The sequence below is a fragment of the Pongo pygmaeus genome, chromosome 8, assembly GCF_028885625.2.
Source record: "Pongo pygmaeus isolate AG05252 chromosome 8, NHGRI_mPonPyg2-v2.0_pri, whole genome shotgun sequence".
NCBI classification, from domain to species: domain Eukaryota; kingdom Metazoa; phylum Chordata; class Mammalia; order Primates; family Hominidae; genus Pongo; species Pongo pygmaeus.
Window position 1 is genome coordinate 101,084,246 of NC_072381.2, and position 14,021 is coordinate 101,098,266.

The window sequence follows — 14,021 nt, forward strand, 5'->3', positions numbered from 1 at the left end:
TACAAAGTAAAACATACACAATTAAGAAGTAACTGAAATGGATGAGAATTTGTTGAGAGCCCTTGACTTTTCTAAATGAGTTTAAAGAATTTTAGAGAGATATGCTCTTTAAATTATTGGAATTGGTAATCTAAATAGTAAAAGATGAAAGAGAATGGATCCAGGAAACTCTGTATGAGTTGATACGTGGCAAAGTCTTAAATATGGAAGATTTGTTAACACCTAAAAAAGAAAGCTCCAGTCACTTGAAACTGGCATGCATTTATTGAATCAACTTATATCAAATTACTCTCATTTGTAAAATATTTAGAAGGGCTCTAGGGTTAAAAAATTTTGGCAGTCTCTCAAATTCATAGAAACAGTGTACAGTTGACCCTTGCACAACACAGATTTGAATTATATGGGTCCACCTTGCAACAATTGGAAAAACTCAAAGATGAACCATATAGCCTAGAAATATTGAAAAAAATTAGGTAAAAGGTATGTCATGAATGCATAAAATATCTGTAGATATTAATCTATTCTATCATTACTACCATGAAATATACACAAATGTATTATAAAAAGTTAACATCAAAGTTTACACAATTACAGACCATGCATGACACCACTTACAGTTGATAGAAATTTAAACAAATATAAAGATGCAGTATTAAGTCATAACTGCATAAAATTAACTGCAGTACATACTATACTACTGTAATAATTTTGTAGCCACCTCCTCTTGCTATTACAGTGAGCTCAGGTGTTGCATGTGTCTGCCTAGAATGCCATAAATTGCATATTGCAGTAAAAAGTGATCTTTCATGGTTCTCAAGTATTTTGAGTATTTTTCATTGTGTTTAGTACAACGCTGTAAACTTTGAATAACACCATGGGACCCATTCAAAGGACCACGAGTGATATTGGGAGTGCTCTCAAGAAGCAGAGAAAAGTCATGACTCGTGACATTACAAGAAAAAGTTGAATTGCTTCATATGAACTGTAGGTTGAGGTCTGCAGCTGTGGTTGCCCACCACTTCAGACAGATGATTCATCTCGTAGATGGGCATCTTGCAAACTTACCATATCGATAAATACAGTGCAGGGTTATAAACGTATTTCCTCTTCTTTTTGATTTTCTTAATAACATTTTATTTTATGTAGCTTACTTTATTGTAAGAATACAGCATATAATACATGTAAAATAGAAAATATGTGTAAATTGACTGTGTATGTTATTGGTCAACAGACTATTAGTTAAGTTTTCGGGGAGTCAAAAGTTACATGCAGATTTTCAACTCCATGGAGGTCAGTACCCCCAACTTCCATGTTGTTCAAGGGCTAACTGAAGTTTATTTCACCAAGAGTTTAAAATGTTTTTTAGTTGTAGAAAATTTCAAACAAATACAAGATGAAAAGAGTAATATAATAAACCCCTGTATACCTATTACCCATCATCACAAACTATCAATATTCTGAGTGTTTTTGTTTCATCTATCACTTTCCTCCCAACCATATCTTTTTGCTGTTTTTGGAATATTTTAAGCCAATCTCAGATATTATATCATTTTACTTGTAAGTACTTCAGTATGAAAAAAATGTATAGCAGAGTCTTTCATGATATGCCAAAAGATGAGTTGGAGAAATAGAGATTGGATAAGAATGAACTAAAAGGATTGGTACTAACATGAACCATGGCCAAAACATGTTGATAAATAGTTTGAAATCTACCTTGAAGAAAGGTGGTAGGGAAATATACTACAAGATTCTGTCCTTGTTGTTGTCTTATATGGCACAATTTATCAATGACATGGCCGAAAATTTAGAAAGCATGCTTAGCAGATTTGCTAACAATACATAGCTTTTAGTGAGACTGCAATGTATTACATAAAAGGATCAAGTATCATCAGGCTGGAAAAATGAGCTGAAACCATAGGTTGACATTTAATCGATACACACAAGGTGAGATTCCTGACGTGGAGGTAGTTCATGTGAAGATCTGTAGGTTTTACTAGACCCATAGCCCTCAGTATGAGTATCTAAAATGATGAGTCATATTTAAACAGTGTTAATGTTTAGTTTCCAGATGAAGGGCTATAGTAACTTCACTGTATCTGCTATATTCAGTTCAGAGTAATGTATTTTGAGAGGGACATTACAAACTGAAGGGCGTCTAGTGGAAGGTAATTAGGGTGACATAAAATCTGAAAATCATAATCATGATATGTAAAGAATGGTAAATGGAACTGGAGCTATTTAGCCTGGAGAATAGGGGACTTGAGGATGGGGTTTATAGACTGCCCATGAGGACTTGAAAAACAAATTTTTAATGAAGTAAACAAATTCTAATTTGTTTTGTAGCTTCAAGCTGGGATCAGAGAGTGGAAGTTAGAATGAAACAGAACTTAGGTCGAGATAGATTGCTAACAGTTAGACATGTCTGGCAATGGCTTGGACTATGTGGATATGCACTTCTGTCCCATCAGTGGAGAATTTTACTGCAGAGGGTAAATACCCATCTTTTAAATAGGATTGCCACTTGGAAGGAGTTGGACTAAGTCAGAGGTTCACAAGGGAGAACCTTGGCTGTACATTAGAATCACCCAGCAGGGGGTGGAGGTGTTAAAAGTGAACGGTGCCTGGGCCCTATGCCAGAGATTCTGATGTAATTGCCCCAGGCGAGACTACCGAAAGTCCCCAGGGAACTCTGGAGTGTGTGAACTCTAAGGATCCTTTCAACTTTGAGAGTTTTTTTTTGGTTTGAAAAAGAGAAATCGTATTCATGGGGGATATTTTAGAAGTCAGCATGGTAGAAAACCTGAAGATGACAGTGAAGTCAGGCACAAAACTGAACTCAGGGGAGTAAAGAGAATTGCTTAAGAGAGACTAAAAGTGCCAGAGTTTACCAGGAGACAGAGAAGCTTAGAGGAGAGGGTGCCTTGCATAGTTAAAAAAACATCAAAAAAAAGTGAGACTGAGTGGGAATGGTATTAGGAGAAGAGAGCGCGGCTGAAGAAGAAGGGAGTGTCCATCAGACAACCCACCCTGCTTTGCCTGGGACTGAGAGGTTTCTTGGGATGCAGCACTTTCAGTGTGGAAACAAGGACAATCCCAGGCAAACTGGGATGGTTGGTCACCCGAGTGCCCCACAAGCCCCTGTCAAAAGACAAAATTACAACAAATTTAGTTTAAAGATCTCAATAGTCTTTATTGCAATTTTAGAATTAGGCAACACTTCATTCCATAAAATAGAGTAAGTGTTCCAATGAGTTGACCAGAGGCAGCAGGCTTTCTAGACAGAGAAAGGGCTGAAGAAAGCAGAAACAAAGAACAAAAAGTAGATTGGTCATTTCAAAGTTACTTTCATTGTGGGCATAGGGAGATAGAAAGATGGAAAGATAACTGATTGGTTAACATCAGGTTACTCTGTTGTAAGAATTAAAACAGAGGGAACTTCATGATTGCCAATTGAAGACTGAAACTGGCCTGTTGGGAAATTAGGCTGTTGCCTCTCTCTCCTGATTTCACAGAAGACCAGATAACAAACTCAAGGTTTGGAGAAGCAGAACCTTAGATAAGTGACTCTATTTTGGTTTTTAGGCTGATCTGTTGGGGCCTAGTGCAGGAGTTTAGTCCAAAACAGTGGCCTCCTATAATTTTTGTTTAACACCCATAAGTGAAGGCAGCACAGGAAACCATTTGTTATCCTGGTCACTCTTACTGCAGAGTAAAGATGTGCTCTGCATTCATCTGAATTCATGGCTTTGGTGTGCGTAACTGCAAAAGCTGAAATGTGTTCACTCTGGCCACGTATTCCAATCATAGTACCATGCTTGTGTTTCCAGCATCTTGCCAGGGTGCTGGTCTTGGACTTACTCTGCTTTCTTTGGGGTGCCTTGGGATTCCTTACATCATTGCTTCCTCCCAACACCAGCTGAAACCTCCTGAAGTGATTTTGAAGCTTGTTTCTTTGAATAGCTTCTTAGCAATTTCCTCAATGCTATTTCAGTTCCCCTCCCACCATTGTGTTAAACAGTGCCAAAAGCAATTTCATTAAACTGGCTGACTTCAAGGATGGTGAACTAGAACTGCTTCTAAAAAGCAGGCTAATGGTGACTGAGGAAATTGCCTAATAAGGAATAGACTGGAGGCATGCTGCCCCTACATAATCTCTTCCTTATAAAAAGAGAAATATGGTTGGGATATGTTGAGTTGTTTATAAAAAATAATGAAGGGAAAATCCCCCTAAAATTATGGGGAAAAGGCCCCTGGTTGGGCTTTAAGTATAGAGAATAACTTGGGTAGTCTTCACCCACTGTATCCCTAAAAGGCCTCACAATTGCTCTTCACTCTCTTTCTCCCCCTCTCATCTGCCATTAATTAGGAGGTTACTTATGTGTGTTATGAATTAAAGCAGTGGTTCTCAAAGCGTAGTCCCTGGACCTGCAGCAGAGCATTACCTAGCAACTTGTTAGAAATGCAGATGCCCTGGCCTCACCTCAGACTTACTGAATCAGAAACTCTGAGGATGGGGTCAAGCAGTTGTAATAAGCCTTCCAGGTGATTCTGATGCAGGTTTATGGTTAAGAATTGGATTAGAGAAACTATGTTTTTAGAAGGTTCTTTAAAGGAGAAGTCCAGGGCCTACCCTCTGACATGGGGTTGAACAGGAAAGCAGCAAGCAGAAGAAACTTCAGAACTAACCACTGAGCCATGGTGGGTGGTGGTTTGACATTTATGTGACGAGACAGTTAATGTGACAGGAGAGAAAAATGAACAGAGAATTGTGAAATCAAATAGGATCAGAATGATGTCACAGTGGTCAATCCAATTAATTCATATCATTACAAAATTAGAAAGTCACTAATGACTGTCATTTCTAATATATATCTGCATAAAAGGGCATTGTATGATATGAATTGGATTTTTAAGTATACTGTATTTTGTTTCATTTTGGAGATATAGCTTTTAGTAAAAACATGTTCAGTAGGTTCTAGTCAATCCTTAATTGAAGCTCTATGTTGACAGGAAAATAGAAACTCACTGAATTTTAAAAAGATGATTTGGCTACTACAGTTTTTTTATTATTATTTTTTAGAGTTCTGTGGCAAAGAATCACAGAGGCCAAAAATGTGAAAAAAAAAGTCATATGGCTTAATGATCTTTGTAATCATAACCCTATCACAACCATAACAAAAACAACAATCATAAGTACAGTTGCCATTTATCGAGTGCCTAATCTGTGCAGACACTGTTGAGTGCTCAGCATGAGGGATGAAGTCATGGATAAGCAGCAGACGTGGTCCTTGCCCTCCTACCCAGTGATTCCCAACCCTGGCTGCACTTGGCACCAGGGAGCCATTAAAAAATGTCAGTGCCCAGGCCCCCCAACCCCCAAGGGATTCTGATTTAATTGCTTTGAGATGGGACCCCAGAGTTGGCATTTTTACGAAGGTCTCCAGTGAACCTAATGTATATATCCGGAATTGAGGACTGCTCTGGTGAAAGACTTACACATGTAGACAATTCATTATAATAGCCTTAAGTGCTATGAAGAAAAAGCTCAGAGTGCTGTGAAGGGTACCAGTTAGTGTGGGGTGCAGGGTAGGATTTTCTGAGGCATCCTTGAGGAAGTGACTTTCTGCTGGGATCTGAAGGGTAAATAGAAAATAGCTAAGCAAAGAGGATGGGAAGAGAATGTTCTAGGCAGAGTACATAAATTGTGCTAGGGTTCTGGGCGGGGACAGCATAGTGAAGTGGGGGCTGAAAGGGGGCAAACAGTGAAGGAAACGTGGTGATGAGAGAAGTGGAGACCCAGGGAGGGGCCAGAACATACAGGACATATGGGCTAGATAAAGGATTTTGTTCTTTCTTGTAAGAGTAATGGGAAGCTATGAAGTGACTAGTGGATGATGTGATTCTAAGTGACTAGTGGATGATGTGATTATATAGACCCTTTGAGAAGATTACTCTGGCTGTAGTTGGAAAGCAGATTGGTGATAGGTAAGAGTGGACGCAGGGGACCAGTTAGGGGTCTTCTGTGGGAGGGCATGATGATGGGACTAAGAAGACACTAGAGTGATAGAGAGGGTTACATGGCATTGAATCTTTGGGAGGTTCCAAGACTTGGTACAAGGCCTCAGGGACATGTGCTGAATTAGTGAGTTGCTTGGATATAAAGAGTGAGGGTGGGGAAGGAATACAGGATGATGCTGCTGTTCTTGGTGTCAGTAACTGGATGAGTGGTGATATTCACTGAGCTGTGAATATTGAGTTATAGAAAGCTGGAGGAGAAAGTTTTGCAGAGGAAAGGAGAGCATGAATTCTGTTTGGGCACAATAGGTTTAAGGTGCCTGTGAGACATCCAAGTTAAAAGGTGAAGGAGGCAGCTGAAAGTTCAATAAAACATATGTCTGGACCAAATATAGAGTATTTCCCACATATGGACAGTAACTAAGACCATGGGGTCCAGTGAGATCATTCTAATCATTTTTTCACACAGAGCTCACTATGTCTTCATGTCAACTTACCTAAATAAGTTACGTCTTTAAAATTTTATCTAGAACATGAAAACTTACACAGGTTAAATAACTTGCCTGGGTCATGCAGCTAGTAAGAGGCAGGGTTGAGATCCCATTTAACAGGAGATGCATCAGTACCTAGTCATACTGCCTTTCCTTAATCAGAATGACTGATTCTCAGATACAATGGAGAGTTAACCATGTTTGCTAAGGAATGACCAATGACCAGCTGAGTGTATATTTTCTTCCATTATAAACATGGCATTTGGGTCTACTATTCTTGGAAAGTCAGTGAAAAAGTATCCCATGGAGTTTATGATTAAGCTCTGAGATCCAGATTTTGGGTTTACCGCCCAAACATCTGTCTCCTTGCTTCCTAGAAAACATGCAAACTGAAGTTGAGGTTGCCTGGAAGCTTACTAAAAATAGTGAGAACCATGGAATTGAGAAGTTAAAACACATTTGAAGTAGTCAAATATATACCTCCACTTTTTTGATGGAAAACATTGTGTATTAAAAGTCTAAATCCATTTCACCCATTCAACTGACATATGTAACACTGCTATAGGCCAGACCCTTTGCTGGGCTCTGGAGAGGCACACCTTGTTCTTAAGGTGCTCTGTCTCATAGGGGAGACTGACACAAGTTAAAGGCTATTATAGCATTGTGAGAACGGTGCTATGAGAGGATTGCAGAGGAGGGTATTTCGTTCATCATTAGAGAAGGGGAAAGCCTTTCTCAGAAAGACTTCCTGGAAGTGATAACACATAAACTAACTACTTGAGCCTCAATTTCCTCATAAGGTAGAGTTAGTTAGATAAATAAGAGAGGAAAGAATACTGTTTCAGGTACAAGAAAGAAACAGGAACATTTTACCATAAGGCAGGAGGATAGGAAAAAAAGACCCCATTTAGAGACCAACACCTTAAAGTACACATGGGTTGTGTGGTTAGATGGTTAGCATGGCCTTAAAATTGTTGCTGGAGTTTGGCTTTTGAGGGACATAGAGGCATAATTGAAGAACTTCATACTGGTTAGGGCCACATACTGAGGTTTGCATTTTTAGGATGACTATGTTAGCTTTTAAGTAGGTGATGGGTTGGAAGGGGAAGCACCTAGTGGTGGGGAGGACTCTACAGAAGTTATTGTAGGAGTCCAGGGAAGAAATACAGAGAGAAATGGACAGGGCATGGTGGCTCATACTGGTAATCCCAATTATTTGGGAGGCTATGGAAGGAGGGTCACTTGAGGCCAGGAGTTTGAGACCAGCCTGGGCAACATATTGAGACCCTGTCTCTACAAAAAAATTAGCCAGGCACGATGGTGCACACCCGTAGTCCCTAGCTACTCAGGAGGCTGAGACAGGAGAATCACTGAGTCCAGGAGTTCAAGGCTGTAGTGAGCTATAATTATGCCACTGCACTCCAGCCTGGGTGACAGAGCAAGACTCTATCTGAAAAAAACACAAAAACAAAATAAGGAGATAAACAAATAGATTTGAGAGGTATTTAGTGGGTGGAATCAACAAAACTTGGAGATTAGAGGGAGAAGTGGGAATATAGGGGGACTTAGAGGGAAAGTGGTGATCTTTACTTAGCTGATTATGCAAAAAGATTAATTTAGAGTGGGTAAAAAGTTAAATTTTAGACATGGTGAGTTTGGCCATAGAACATCCAAGCAGATATGTCCAGTAGGTGACTAGCATTATAAATCTTGAGCTCAAGAGAAAGGCCTGGGCTGGAAATACAGATCAGGGAGTCACGGCCATAAAGACTGGGGACTTGTCATCATAGAGATTAGGAAGTTATCCTCGTAGAGATCAGGGCATTGTGTTAGTCTGTTTGCATTCTTTAAAGGAATGCCTGAGACTGGGTAATTTATGAAGAAAAGAGGTTTATTTGGCTTATGGTCCTGCAGGTTCAGCCTGTAACATGGTGCTTGTACACAAACAGTATAGTGCCAACATCTGCTTCTGGTGAGGGCCTCAGGAAGCTTACAATCGTGGCAGAAGGCAATGGGCATATCATATGGTGAGAGAGGGAGCAAGAGAGAAAGGAGGAGGTGCCAGGCTCTTTTAAACAACCAGCTCTTGTGTGAACTAACAGAACAAGAACTCGCTCATTATTATGGAGAGGACACCATGCCATTCATGAGGGATCCACCCTTGTGACACAAAAACTTGCCACTAGGCCCACCTTCAACATTGAAGGTCACATTTTAACATGAGATTTGGAGGAGGAAAACATCCAGACTGTGCATCATCCCCATACAGAGTAGGATGTCATTCCTATAGAGGTTGGGGAGTTGTCCTCAAAGAGATTAAGGACTTGCCATCCTCATAGTGAGTAGGGAGTCATCACCATTCAGTTGGCATATGTAGATAAAATGAGATGAACCAACATCCCAAGATGGAACACTGTGGATCATTCATATTTAAAGGGTATGGTGTAAAAGAGAAGCTGGCAAAGTAGGGGAAGTAGGATGATTATTGGAAGAACCTGGTGTCATGGGAGCCAGGAAAGGAGAGTGCTCAGGTACTGAGATGTCAAATGTCAGATTGCACATGAAATGTAGATACTGAGATGTGTCCACTGGATTTGGCACTATGAGGTTGTTGGTGATATTTGTGTGAACAGCTTTAGTGGAATGGGGGCAGGAGCCAGATACAGTGGGTTCAGCAAGTAGGGAGGTGGAGTTTAGAAAGGCACTTACTGCCAGGAGAATTTTTAAAAAAAGCAAGTTAGAGAAAGTCAAGTAATAAGAACTGGTGTGGCATGGATCAGCTCTCTGGGAATGCCGGAGGGAGAGAACTGAAGGGGAGAGAAGTGGAATAAACACTATAAAAAGCTCTGAGAAGAGAGGATGTGGCTTCACCCCACCCAATCCTGAGAGAATGGCTGGAGGGTGGGCCTAACATTGTCTTGTTATCCAAATATTGTCTTTACCAGCTATCCTTTCCCTAAAGATGGGACAAGCCATTCCCAGAGGTCAGTTCTAGGCAACAAGACCTTCCCAGAAGGTGAGGTAAAATTTTCCTCATTAACTCATGTGTTCTCCAGAGTCTTTGGGTTTTTAGGAATTTCTATAAAGAATTTCAAATATTTTACAAGTCATTTCCAAGTACCATAATATATTCTTCCTTCAGTTTGGTATCTCAAGCTTTTGTTAAGGTAGAGACACATTTTCCTTCACTCAGAACATTATTGTAACTCTGAAGGAGAAAAGGCATGTGGAATTACTGTTGTCTGCATTGGCCTTCCTTCTGTGGCTGCACCACTCCTACTTCTGTGAATCTGAGCAAATAAGAAAACAGACCACCTGCATGTGAGCAAGAAGCACACAGATTTTGCTGAATATGTGGTTTCAGTGGTCTTCACATTGCTTTTGTGTTCTATAGGTAGCTCCAGTTTTATACAGACAGACAATCTATTTCACCTGATGGAATGAAAAGAATGAGAATCATGTGAAACCAAACACATAAGAGATGGGTGTGTAAGGCATAATACCCATTTAGGGATTAATAATATCAGCTCATTTTTTAAACTTTTAAGTTCAGGGGTACATGTGCAGGTCTGTTATATAGGCAAACTTGTGTCATGGGAGTTTATTGTACGGATTATTTCATCACCTGGGTATTAAGCCTAGTTCCCATTAGTTATTTTTCCTTATCCTCTCTCTCCTCCCACCTTCCACCCTCCAATAGGCCCTAGTGTGTGTTATGCCACTTTATATATCCATGTATTCTCATCATTTGGCTCTCATTTATAAGTGAGAATATATGGCATTTGGTTTTTTGTTCCCGCATTAATTTGCTAAGGATAGTGGCCTCCAGCACCATGCCTGTTCCTGCAAAGGACATGATCTCATTCTTTTTTATGGCTGTATAGTATTCCATGGTGTATATGTACCACATTTTCTTTATCTGGTCTATGATTGATGGGCATTTAGGTTGATTCCATGTCTATGCTATTGTGAATAGTGCTGCAGTGAACATATGTGTCTTTATGATAAAATGATTTATATTCCTTTGGGTATATATCCAGTAATGGGATTTCTGGGTCAAATGTTGTTTCTGTTTTTAGGTCTTTGAGGAATCACTGCACTGTCTTCCAAAATGGTTAAACTAATTTACACTACCACCAATAGTGTATAAGCGTTCTTTTTTCTCCACAACCTTGCCAGCATCTGTTATTTTTTTACTTTTTAATGATAGCCATTCTGACTGGTATGAGATGGTATCTTATTGTGGTTTTGATTTGCATTTCTCTAATGATCAGTGATGTTGAGCTTTTTTTATATGATTGTTGGCCACATGTATGTTTTATTCTGAAGAGTGTCTGTTCATGTCCTTTGCCCACTTTTTAATGGGGTTGTTTTTTCTTGTAAATTCGTTTAAATTTCTTACGGATGCCAGATATTAGATCTTTGTTGGATGCATAACTTGCAAAAATTTTCTCCCATTCTGTAGGTTGTCTGCTTACTCTGTAGATAGTTTATTTTGCTGTGTATTGGGGGAACCAGCCCTCAATATTTCAACATACGTTCTTTCTATTTTCCCTAAGTATTGGCCGGTCTGAGAAATAAAGAGTACAAAGAGAGAAATTTTACAGCTGGTCTTCCGGGGGTGTCATCACATATTGGTAGGACTGTGATGACGACCCTGAGCTGCAAAACCAGCAAGTTTTTATTAGGGATTTTGAAAGGGGAGGGGGTGTACGAACAGGGAGTAAGTCACAAAGATCACATGCTTCAAAGAGCAATAAAGGTCACAAGGCAAGGCAAAATTAGAATTACTGATGAGGGCCTATGTCCCGCTGTGCATGCATTGTCTTGATAAACATCTTAACAGGAAACAGGGTTTGAGAGCAGACATCCGGTCTGACTAGAATTTACCAGGCTGGAATTTCCCAATCCTAGTAAGCCTAAGGGTACTGCAGGAGACCAGGGCATATTTCAGTCCTTATCTCAACTGCATAAGACAGACACTCCCAGAGTGGCTGTCTTTAGACCTACCCCCAGGAATGCATTCCTTCCCCAGGGTTACTCCTTGCTGGGAAAAGAATTCAGCGATATTTCTCCTACTCACACATCTGTCTATAGGCTTTCTACAAGAAGAAAAATACGGCTCTATTCTGCCCGACCCCACAGGCAGTCAGACCTTATGGTTATCTTTCTTTGTTCCCTGAAAACAGCTGTTATTCTGTTATTTTTCAGGGTGCACTGATTTTATACTATTTAAACACACATGTTTTACAAACAATTTGTACAGTTAACACAATCATCACAGGGTCTTGAGGTGACATACATCCTCAGCTTAAGAAGATAACAGGATTAAGAGATTAAAGTAAAGACAGGCATAAGAAATTATAAGAGTATTGATTGGGGATGTGATAAATGTCCATGAAATCATCACAGTTTATGTTCAGAGATTGCAGTAAAGACAGGCATAAGAAATTATAAAAGTATTAATTTTGGGAACTGATAAATGTCCATGAAATCTTCACAATTGGTGTTATTCTGCCTTGGCTCCAGCCTGTCCCTCTGTTCAGGGTCCTGACTTCCCGCAACAGCTGTGCAGAAGCTTTTTAGTTCCATTAGATCCCATTTGTCAATTTTTGCTTTTGTTGCTATTGCTTTTGGTGTCTTCCTCATGAAATCTTTGCCCATTCCTATGTCTGGAATGGTACTGTCTAGGTTGTCTTCCGGGATTTTTATAGTTTTGGGTTTTACATTTAGGTCTTTAATCCATCCTGAGTTAACTTTTGTATATGGTATAAGGAAGGAGTCCAGCTTCAGTCTTATGTGTATGTCTAGCCAGTTATCCCAGCACCATTTATTGAATAGGGAATCCTTTCCCCATTGTTTGTTTTTGTCAGGTTTATCCAAGATCAGGTGGTTGTAGATGTGTGGCCTTATTTCTGGGTCCTCTATTCTTTTTATTTTTATTTATTTTTTATTTTTATTTATTTTTGAGATGGAGATTTGCTTTTGTTGCCCAGGCTGGAGTGCAATGGTGTGATCTCTGCTTATTGTAACCTCTGCCTTTGGGTTCTCTATTCTGTTCCATTGGTCTATGTGTCTGATTTTGTACCAGTACCAAGCTGATTTGGTTACTGTAGCCCTGTAGTATAGTTTGAGGTCAGATAGCGTGATGCCTCCAGCTTTGTTCTTTTTGCTTAGGATTGCCTTGGTTATTTGGGCTCTTTCTTGGTTCCATATGAATTTTAAAATAGTTTGTTCTAGTTCTGTGAAGAATCTCAATGGTAGTTTAATAGGAATAGCATCGAATCTATAAATTGCTTTGGGCAATATGGCATTTTAATGATATGGAATCTTCCTATCCATGAGCATGAATGTTTTTCCATTTGTTTGTGTCATCTCTGACTTTTTAGATTGCTGGGTCAAATGGTGTTTCTAGTTCTAGATCCTTGGATCACCACACTGTCTTCCACAATGGTTGAACTAGTTTACACTCCCACCAACAGTGTAAAAGCATTCCTGTTTCTCCATAGCCTCATTGGCATCTGTTGTTTCCTGACTTTTTAATAATTGCCATTCTAACTGATGTGAGGTGGTATCTCATTGTGGTTTTGATTTGCATTTCTCTGATGACCAGTGATGATGAGCATTTTTTCATGTGTCTGTTGGCTGCATAGATGTCTTCTTTTGAGAAGTGTCTGTTCATATCCTTTGCCCACTTTTTGATGGGGTTGTTTTTTTCTTGTAAATTTGTTGAAGTTGTTTGTAGATTCTGAATATTAGCTCTTTGTCAGATGGGTAGATCGCAAAAATTTTCTCCCATTCTGTAGGTTTCCTGTTCACTCTGATGGTAGTTTCTTTTGCTGTGCAGCAACTTTTTTTTTAATTAGATTCCATTTGTCCATTTTGGCTTTTGTTGCCATTTCTTTTGGTGTTTTAGTCATGAAGTCCTTGCCTATACCTATGTCCTGAATGGAATTGCCTAGGTTTTTTTCTAGGGTTTTTATGGTTTTAGGTCTAACATTTAAGTCTTTAATCCTTCTTGAATTAATTTTTGTATAAGGTGTAAGGAAGGGATCCAGTTTCAGCTTTCTACATATGGCTAGCCAGTTTTCCCAGGACCATTCATTAAATAGGGAATCCTTTCCCCATTTCTTGTTTTTGTCAGGTTTGTCAAAGATCAGATGGTTGTAGATGTGTGGTGTTATTTCTGAGGCCACTGTTCTGTTCCATTGGTCTATCTCTCTGTTTTGGTACCCAGTACCATGCTGTTTCGGTTACTGTAGCCTTGTAGTATAGTTTGAAGTCAGGTAATGTGATGCCTCCAGCTTTGTTCTTTTTGCTTAGGATTGTCTTGGCAATGTGGGCTCTTTTTTGGTTCCATAGGAACTTTAAAGTAGTTTTCTTCCAATTCTGTGGAGAAAGTCATTGGTAGCTTGGTGGGGATGGCTTTGAATCTACAAATTACCTTGGGCAGTATTGATTCTTCCTATCCATGAGCATGGAATGCTCTTCCATTTGTTTGTGTCCTCTTTTATT

At 39.5% G+C, this 14,021-nt stretch overlaps 1 protein-coding gene across 5 annotated transcripts in view; it reads left to right on the forward strand.

Annotated features, from left to right (window-relative positions):
- Positions 1 to 14,021, forward strand: part of ENTPD1 (ectonucleoside triphosphate diphosphohydrolase 1) — a 127,296-nt gene that overhangs the window by 37,497 nt on the left and 75,778 nt on the right. The window lies entirely within an intron of this gene.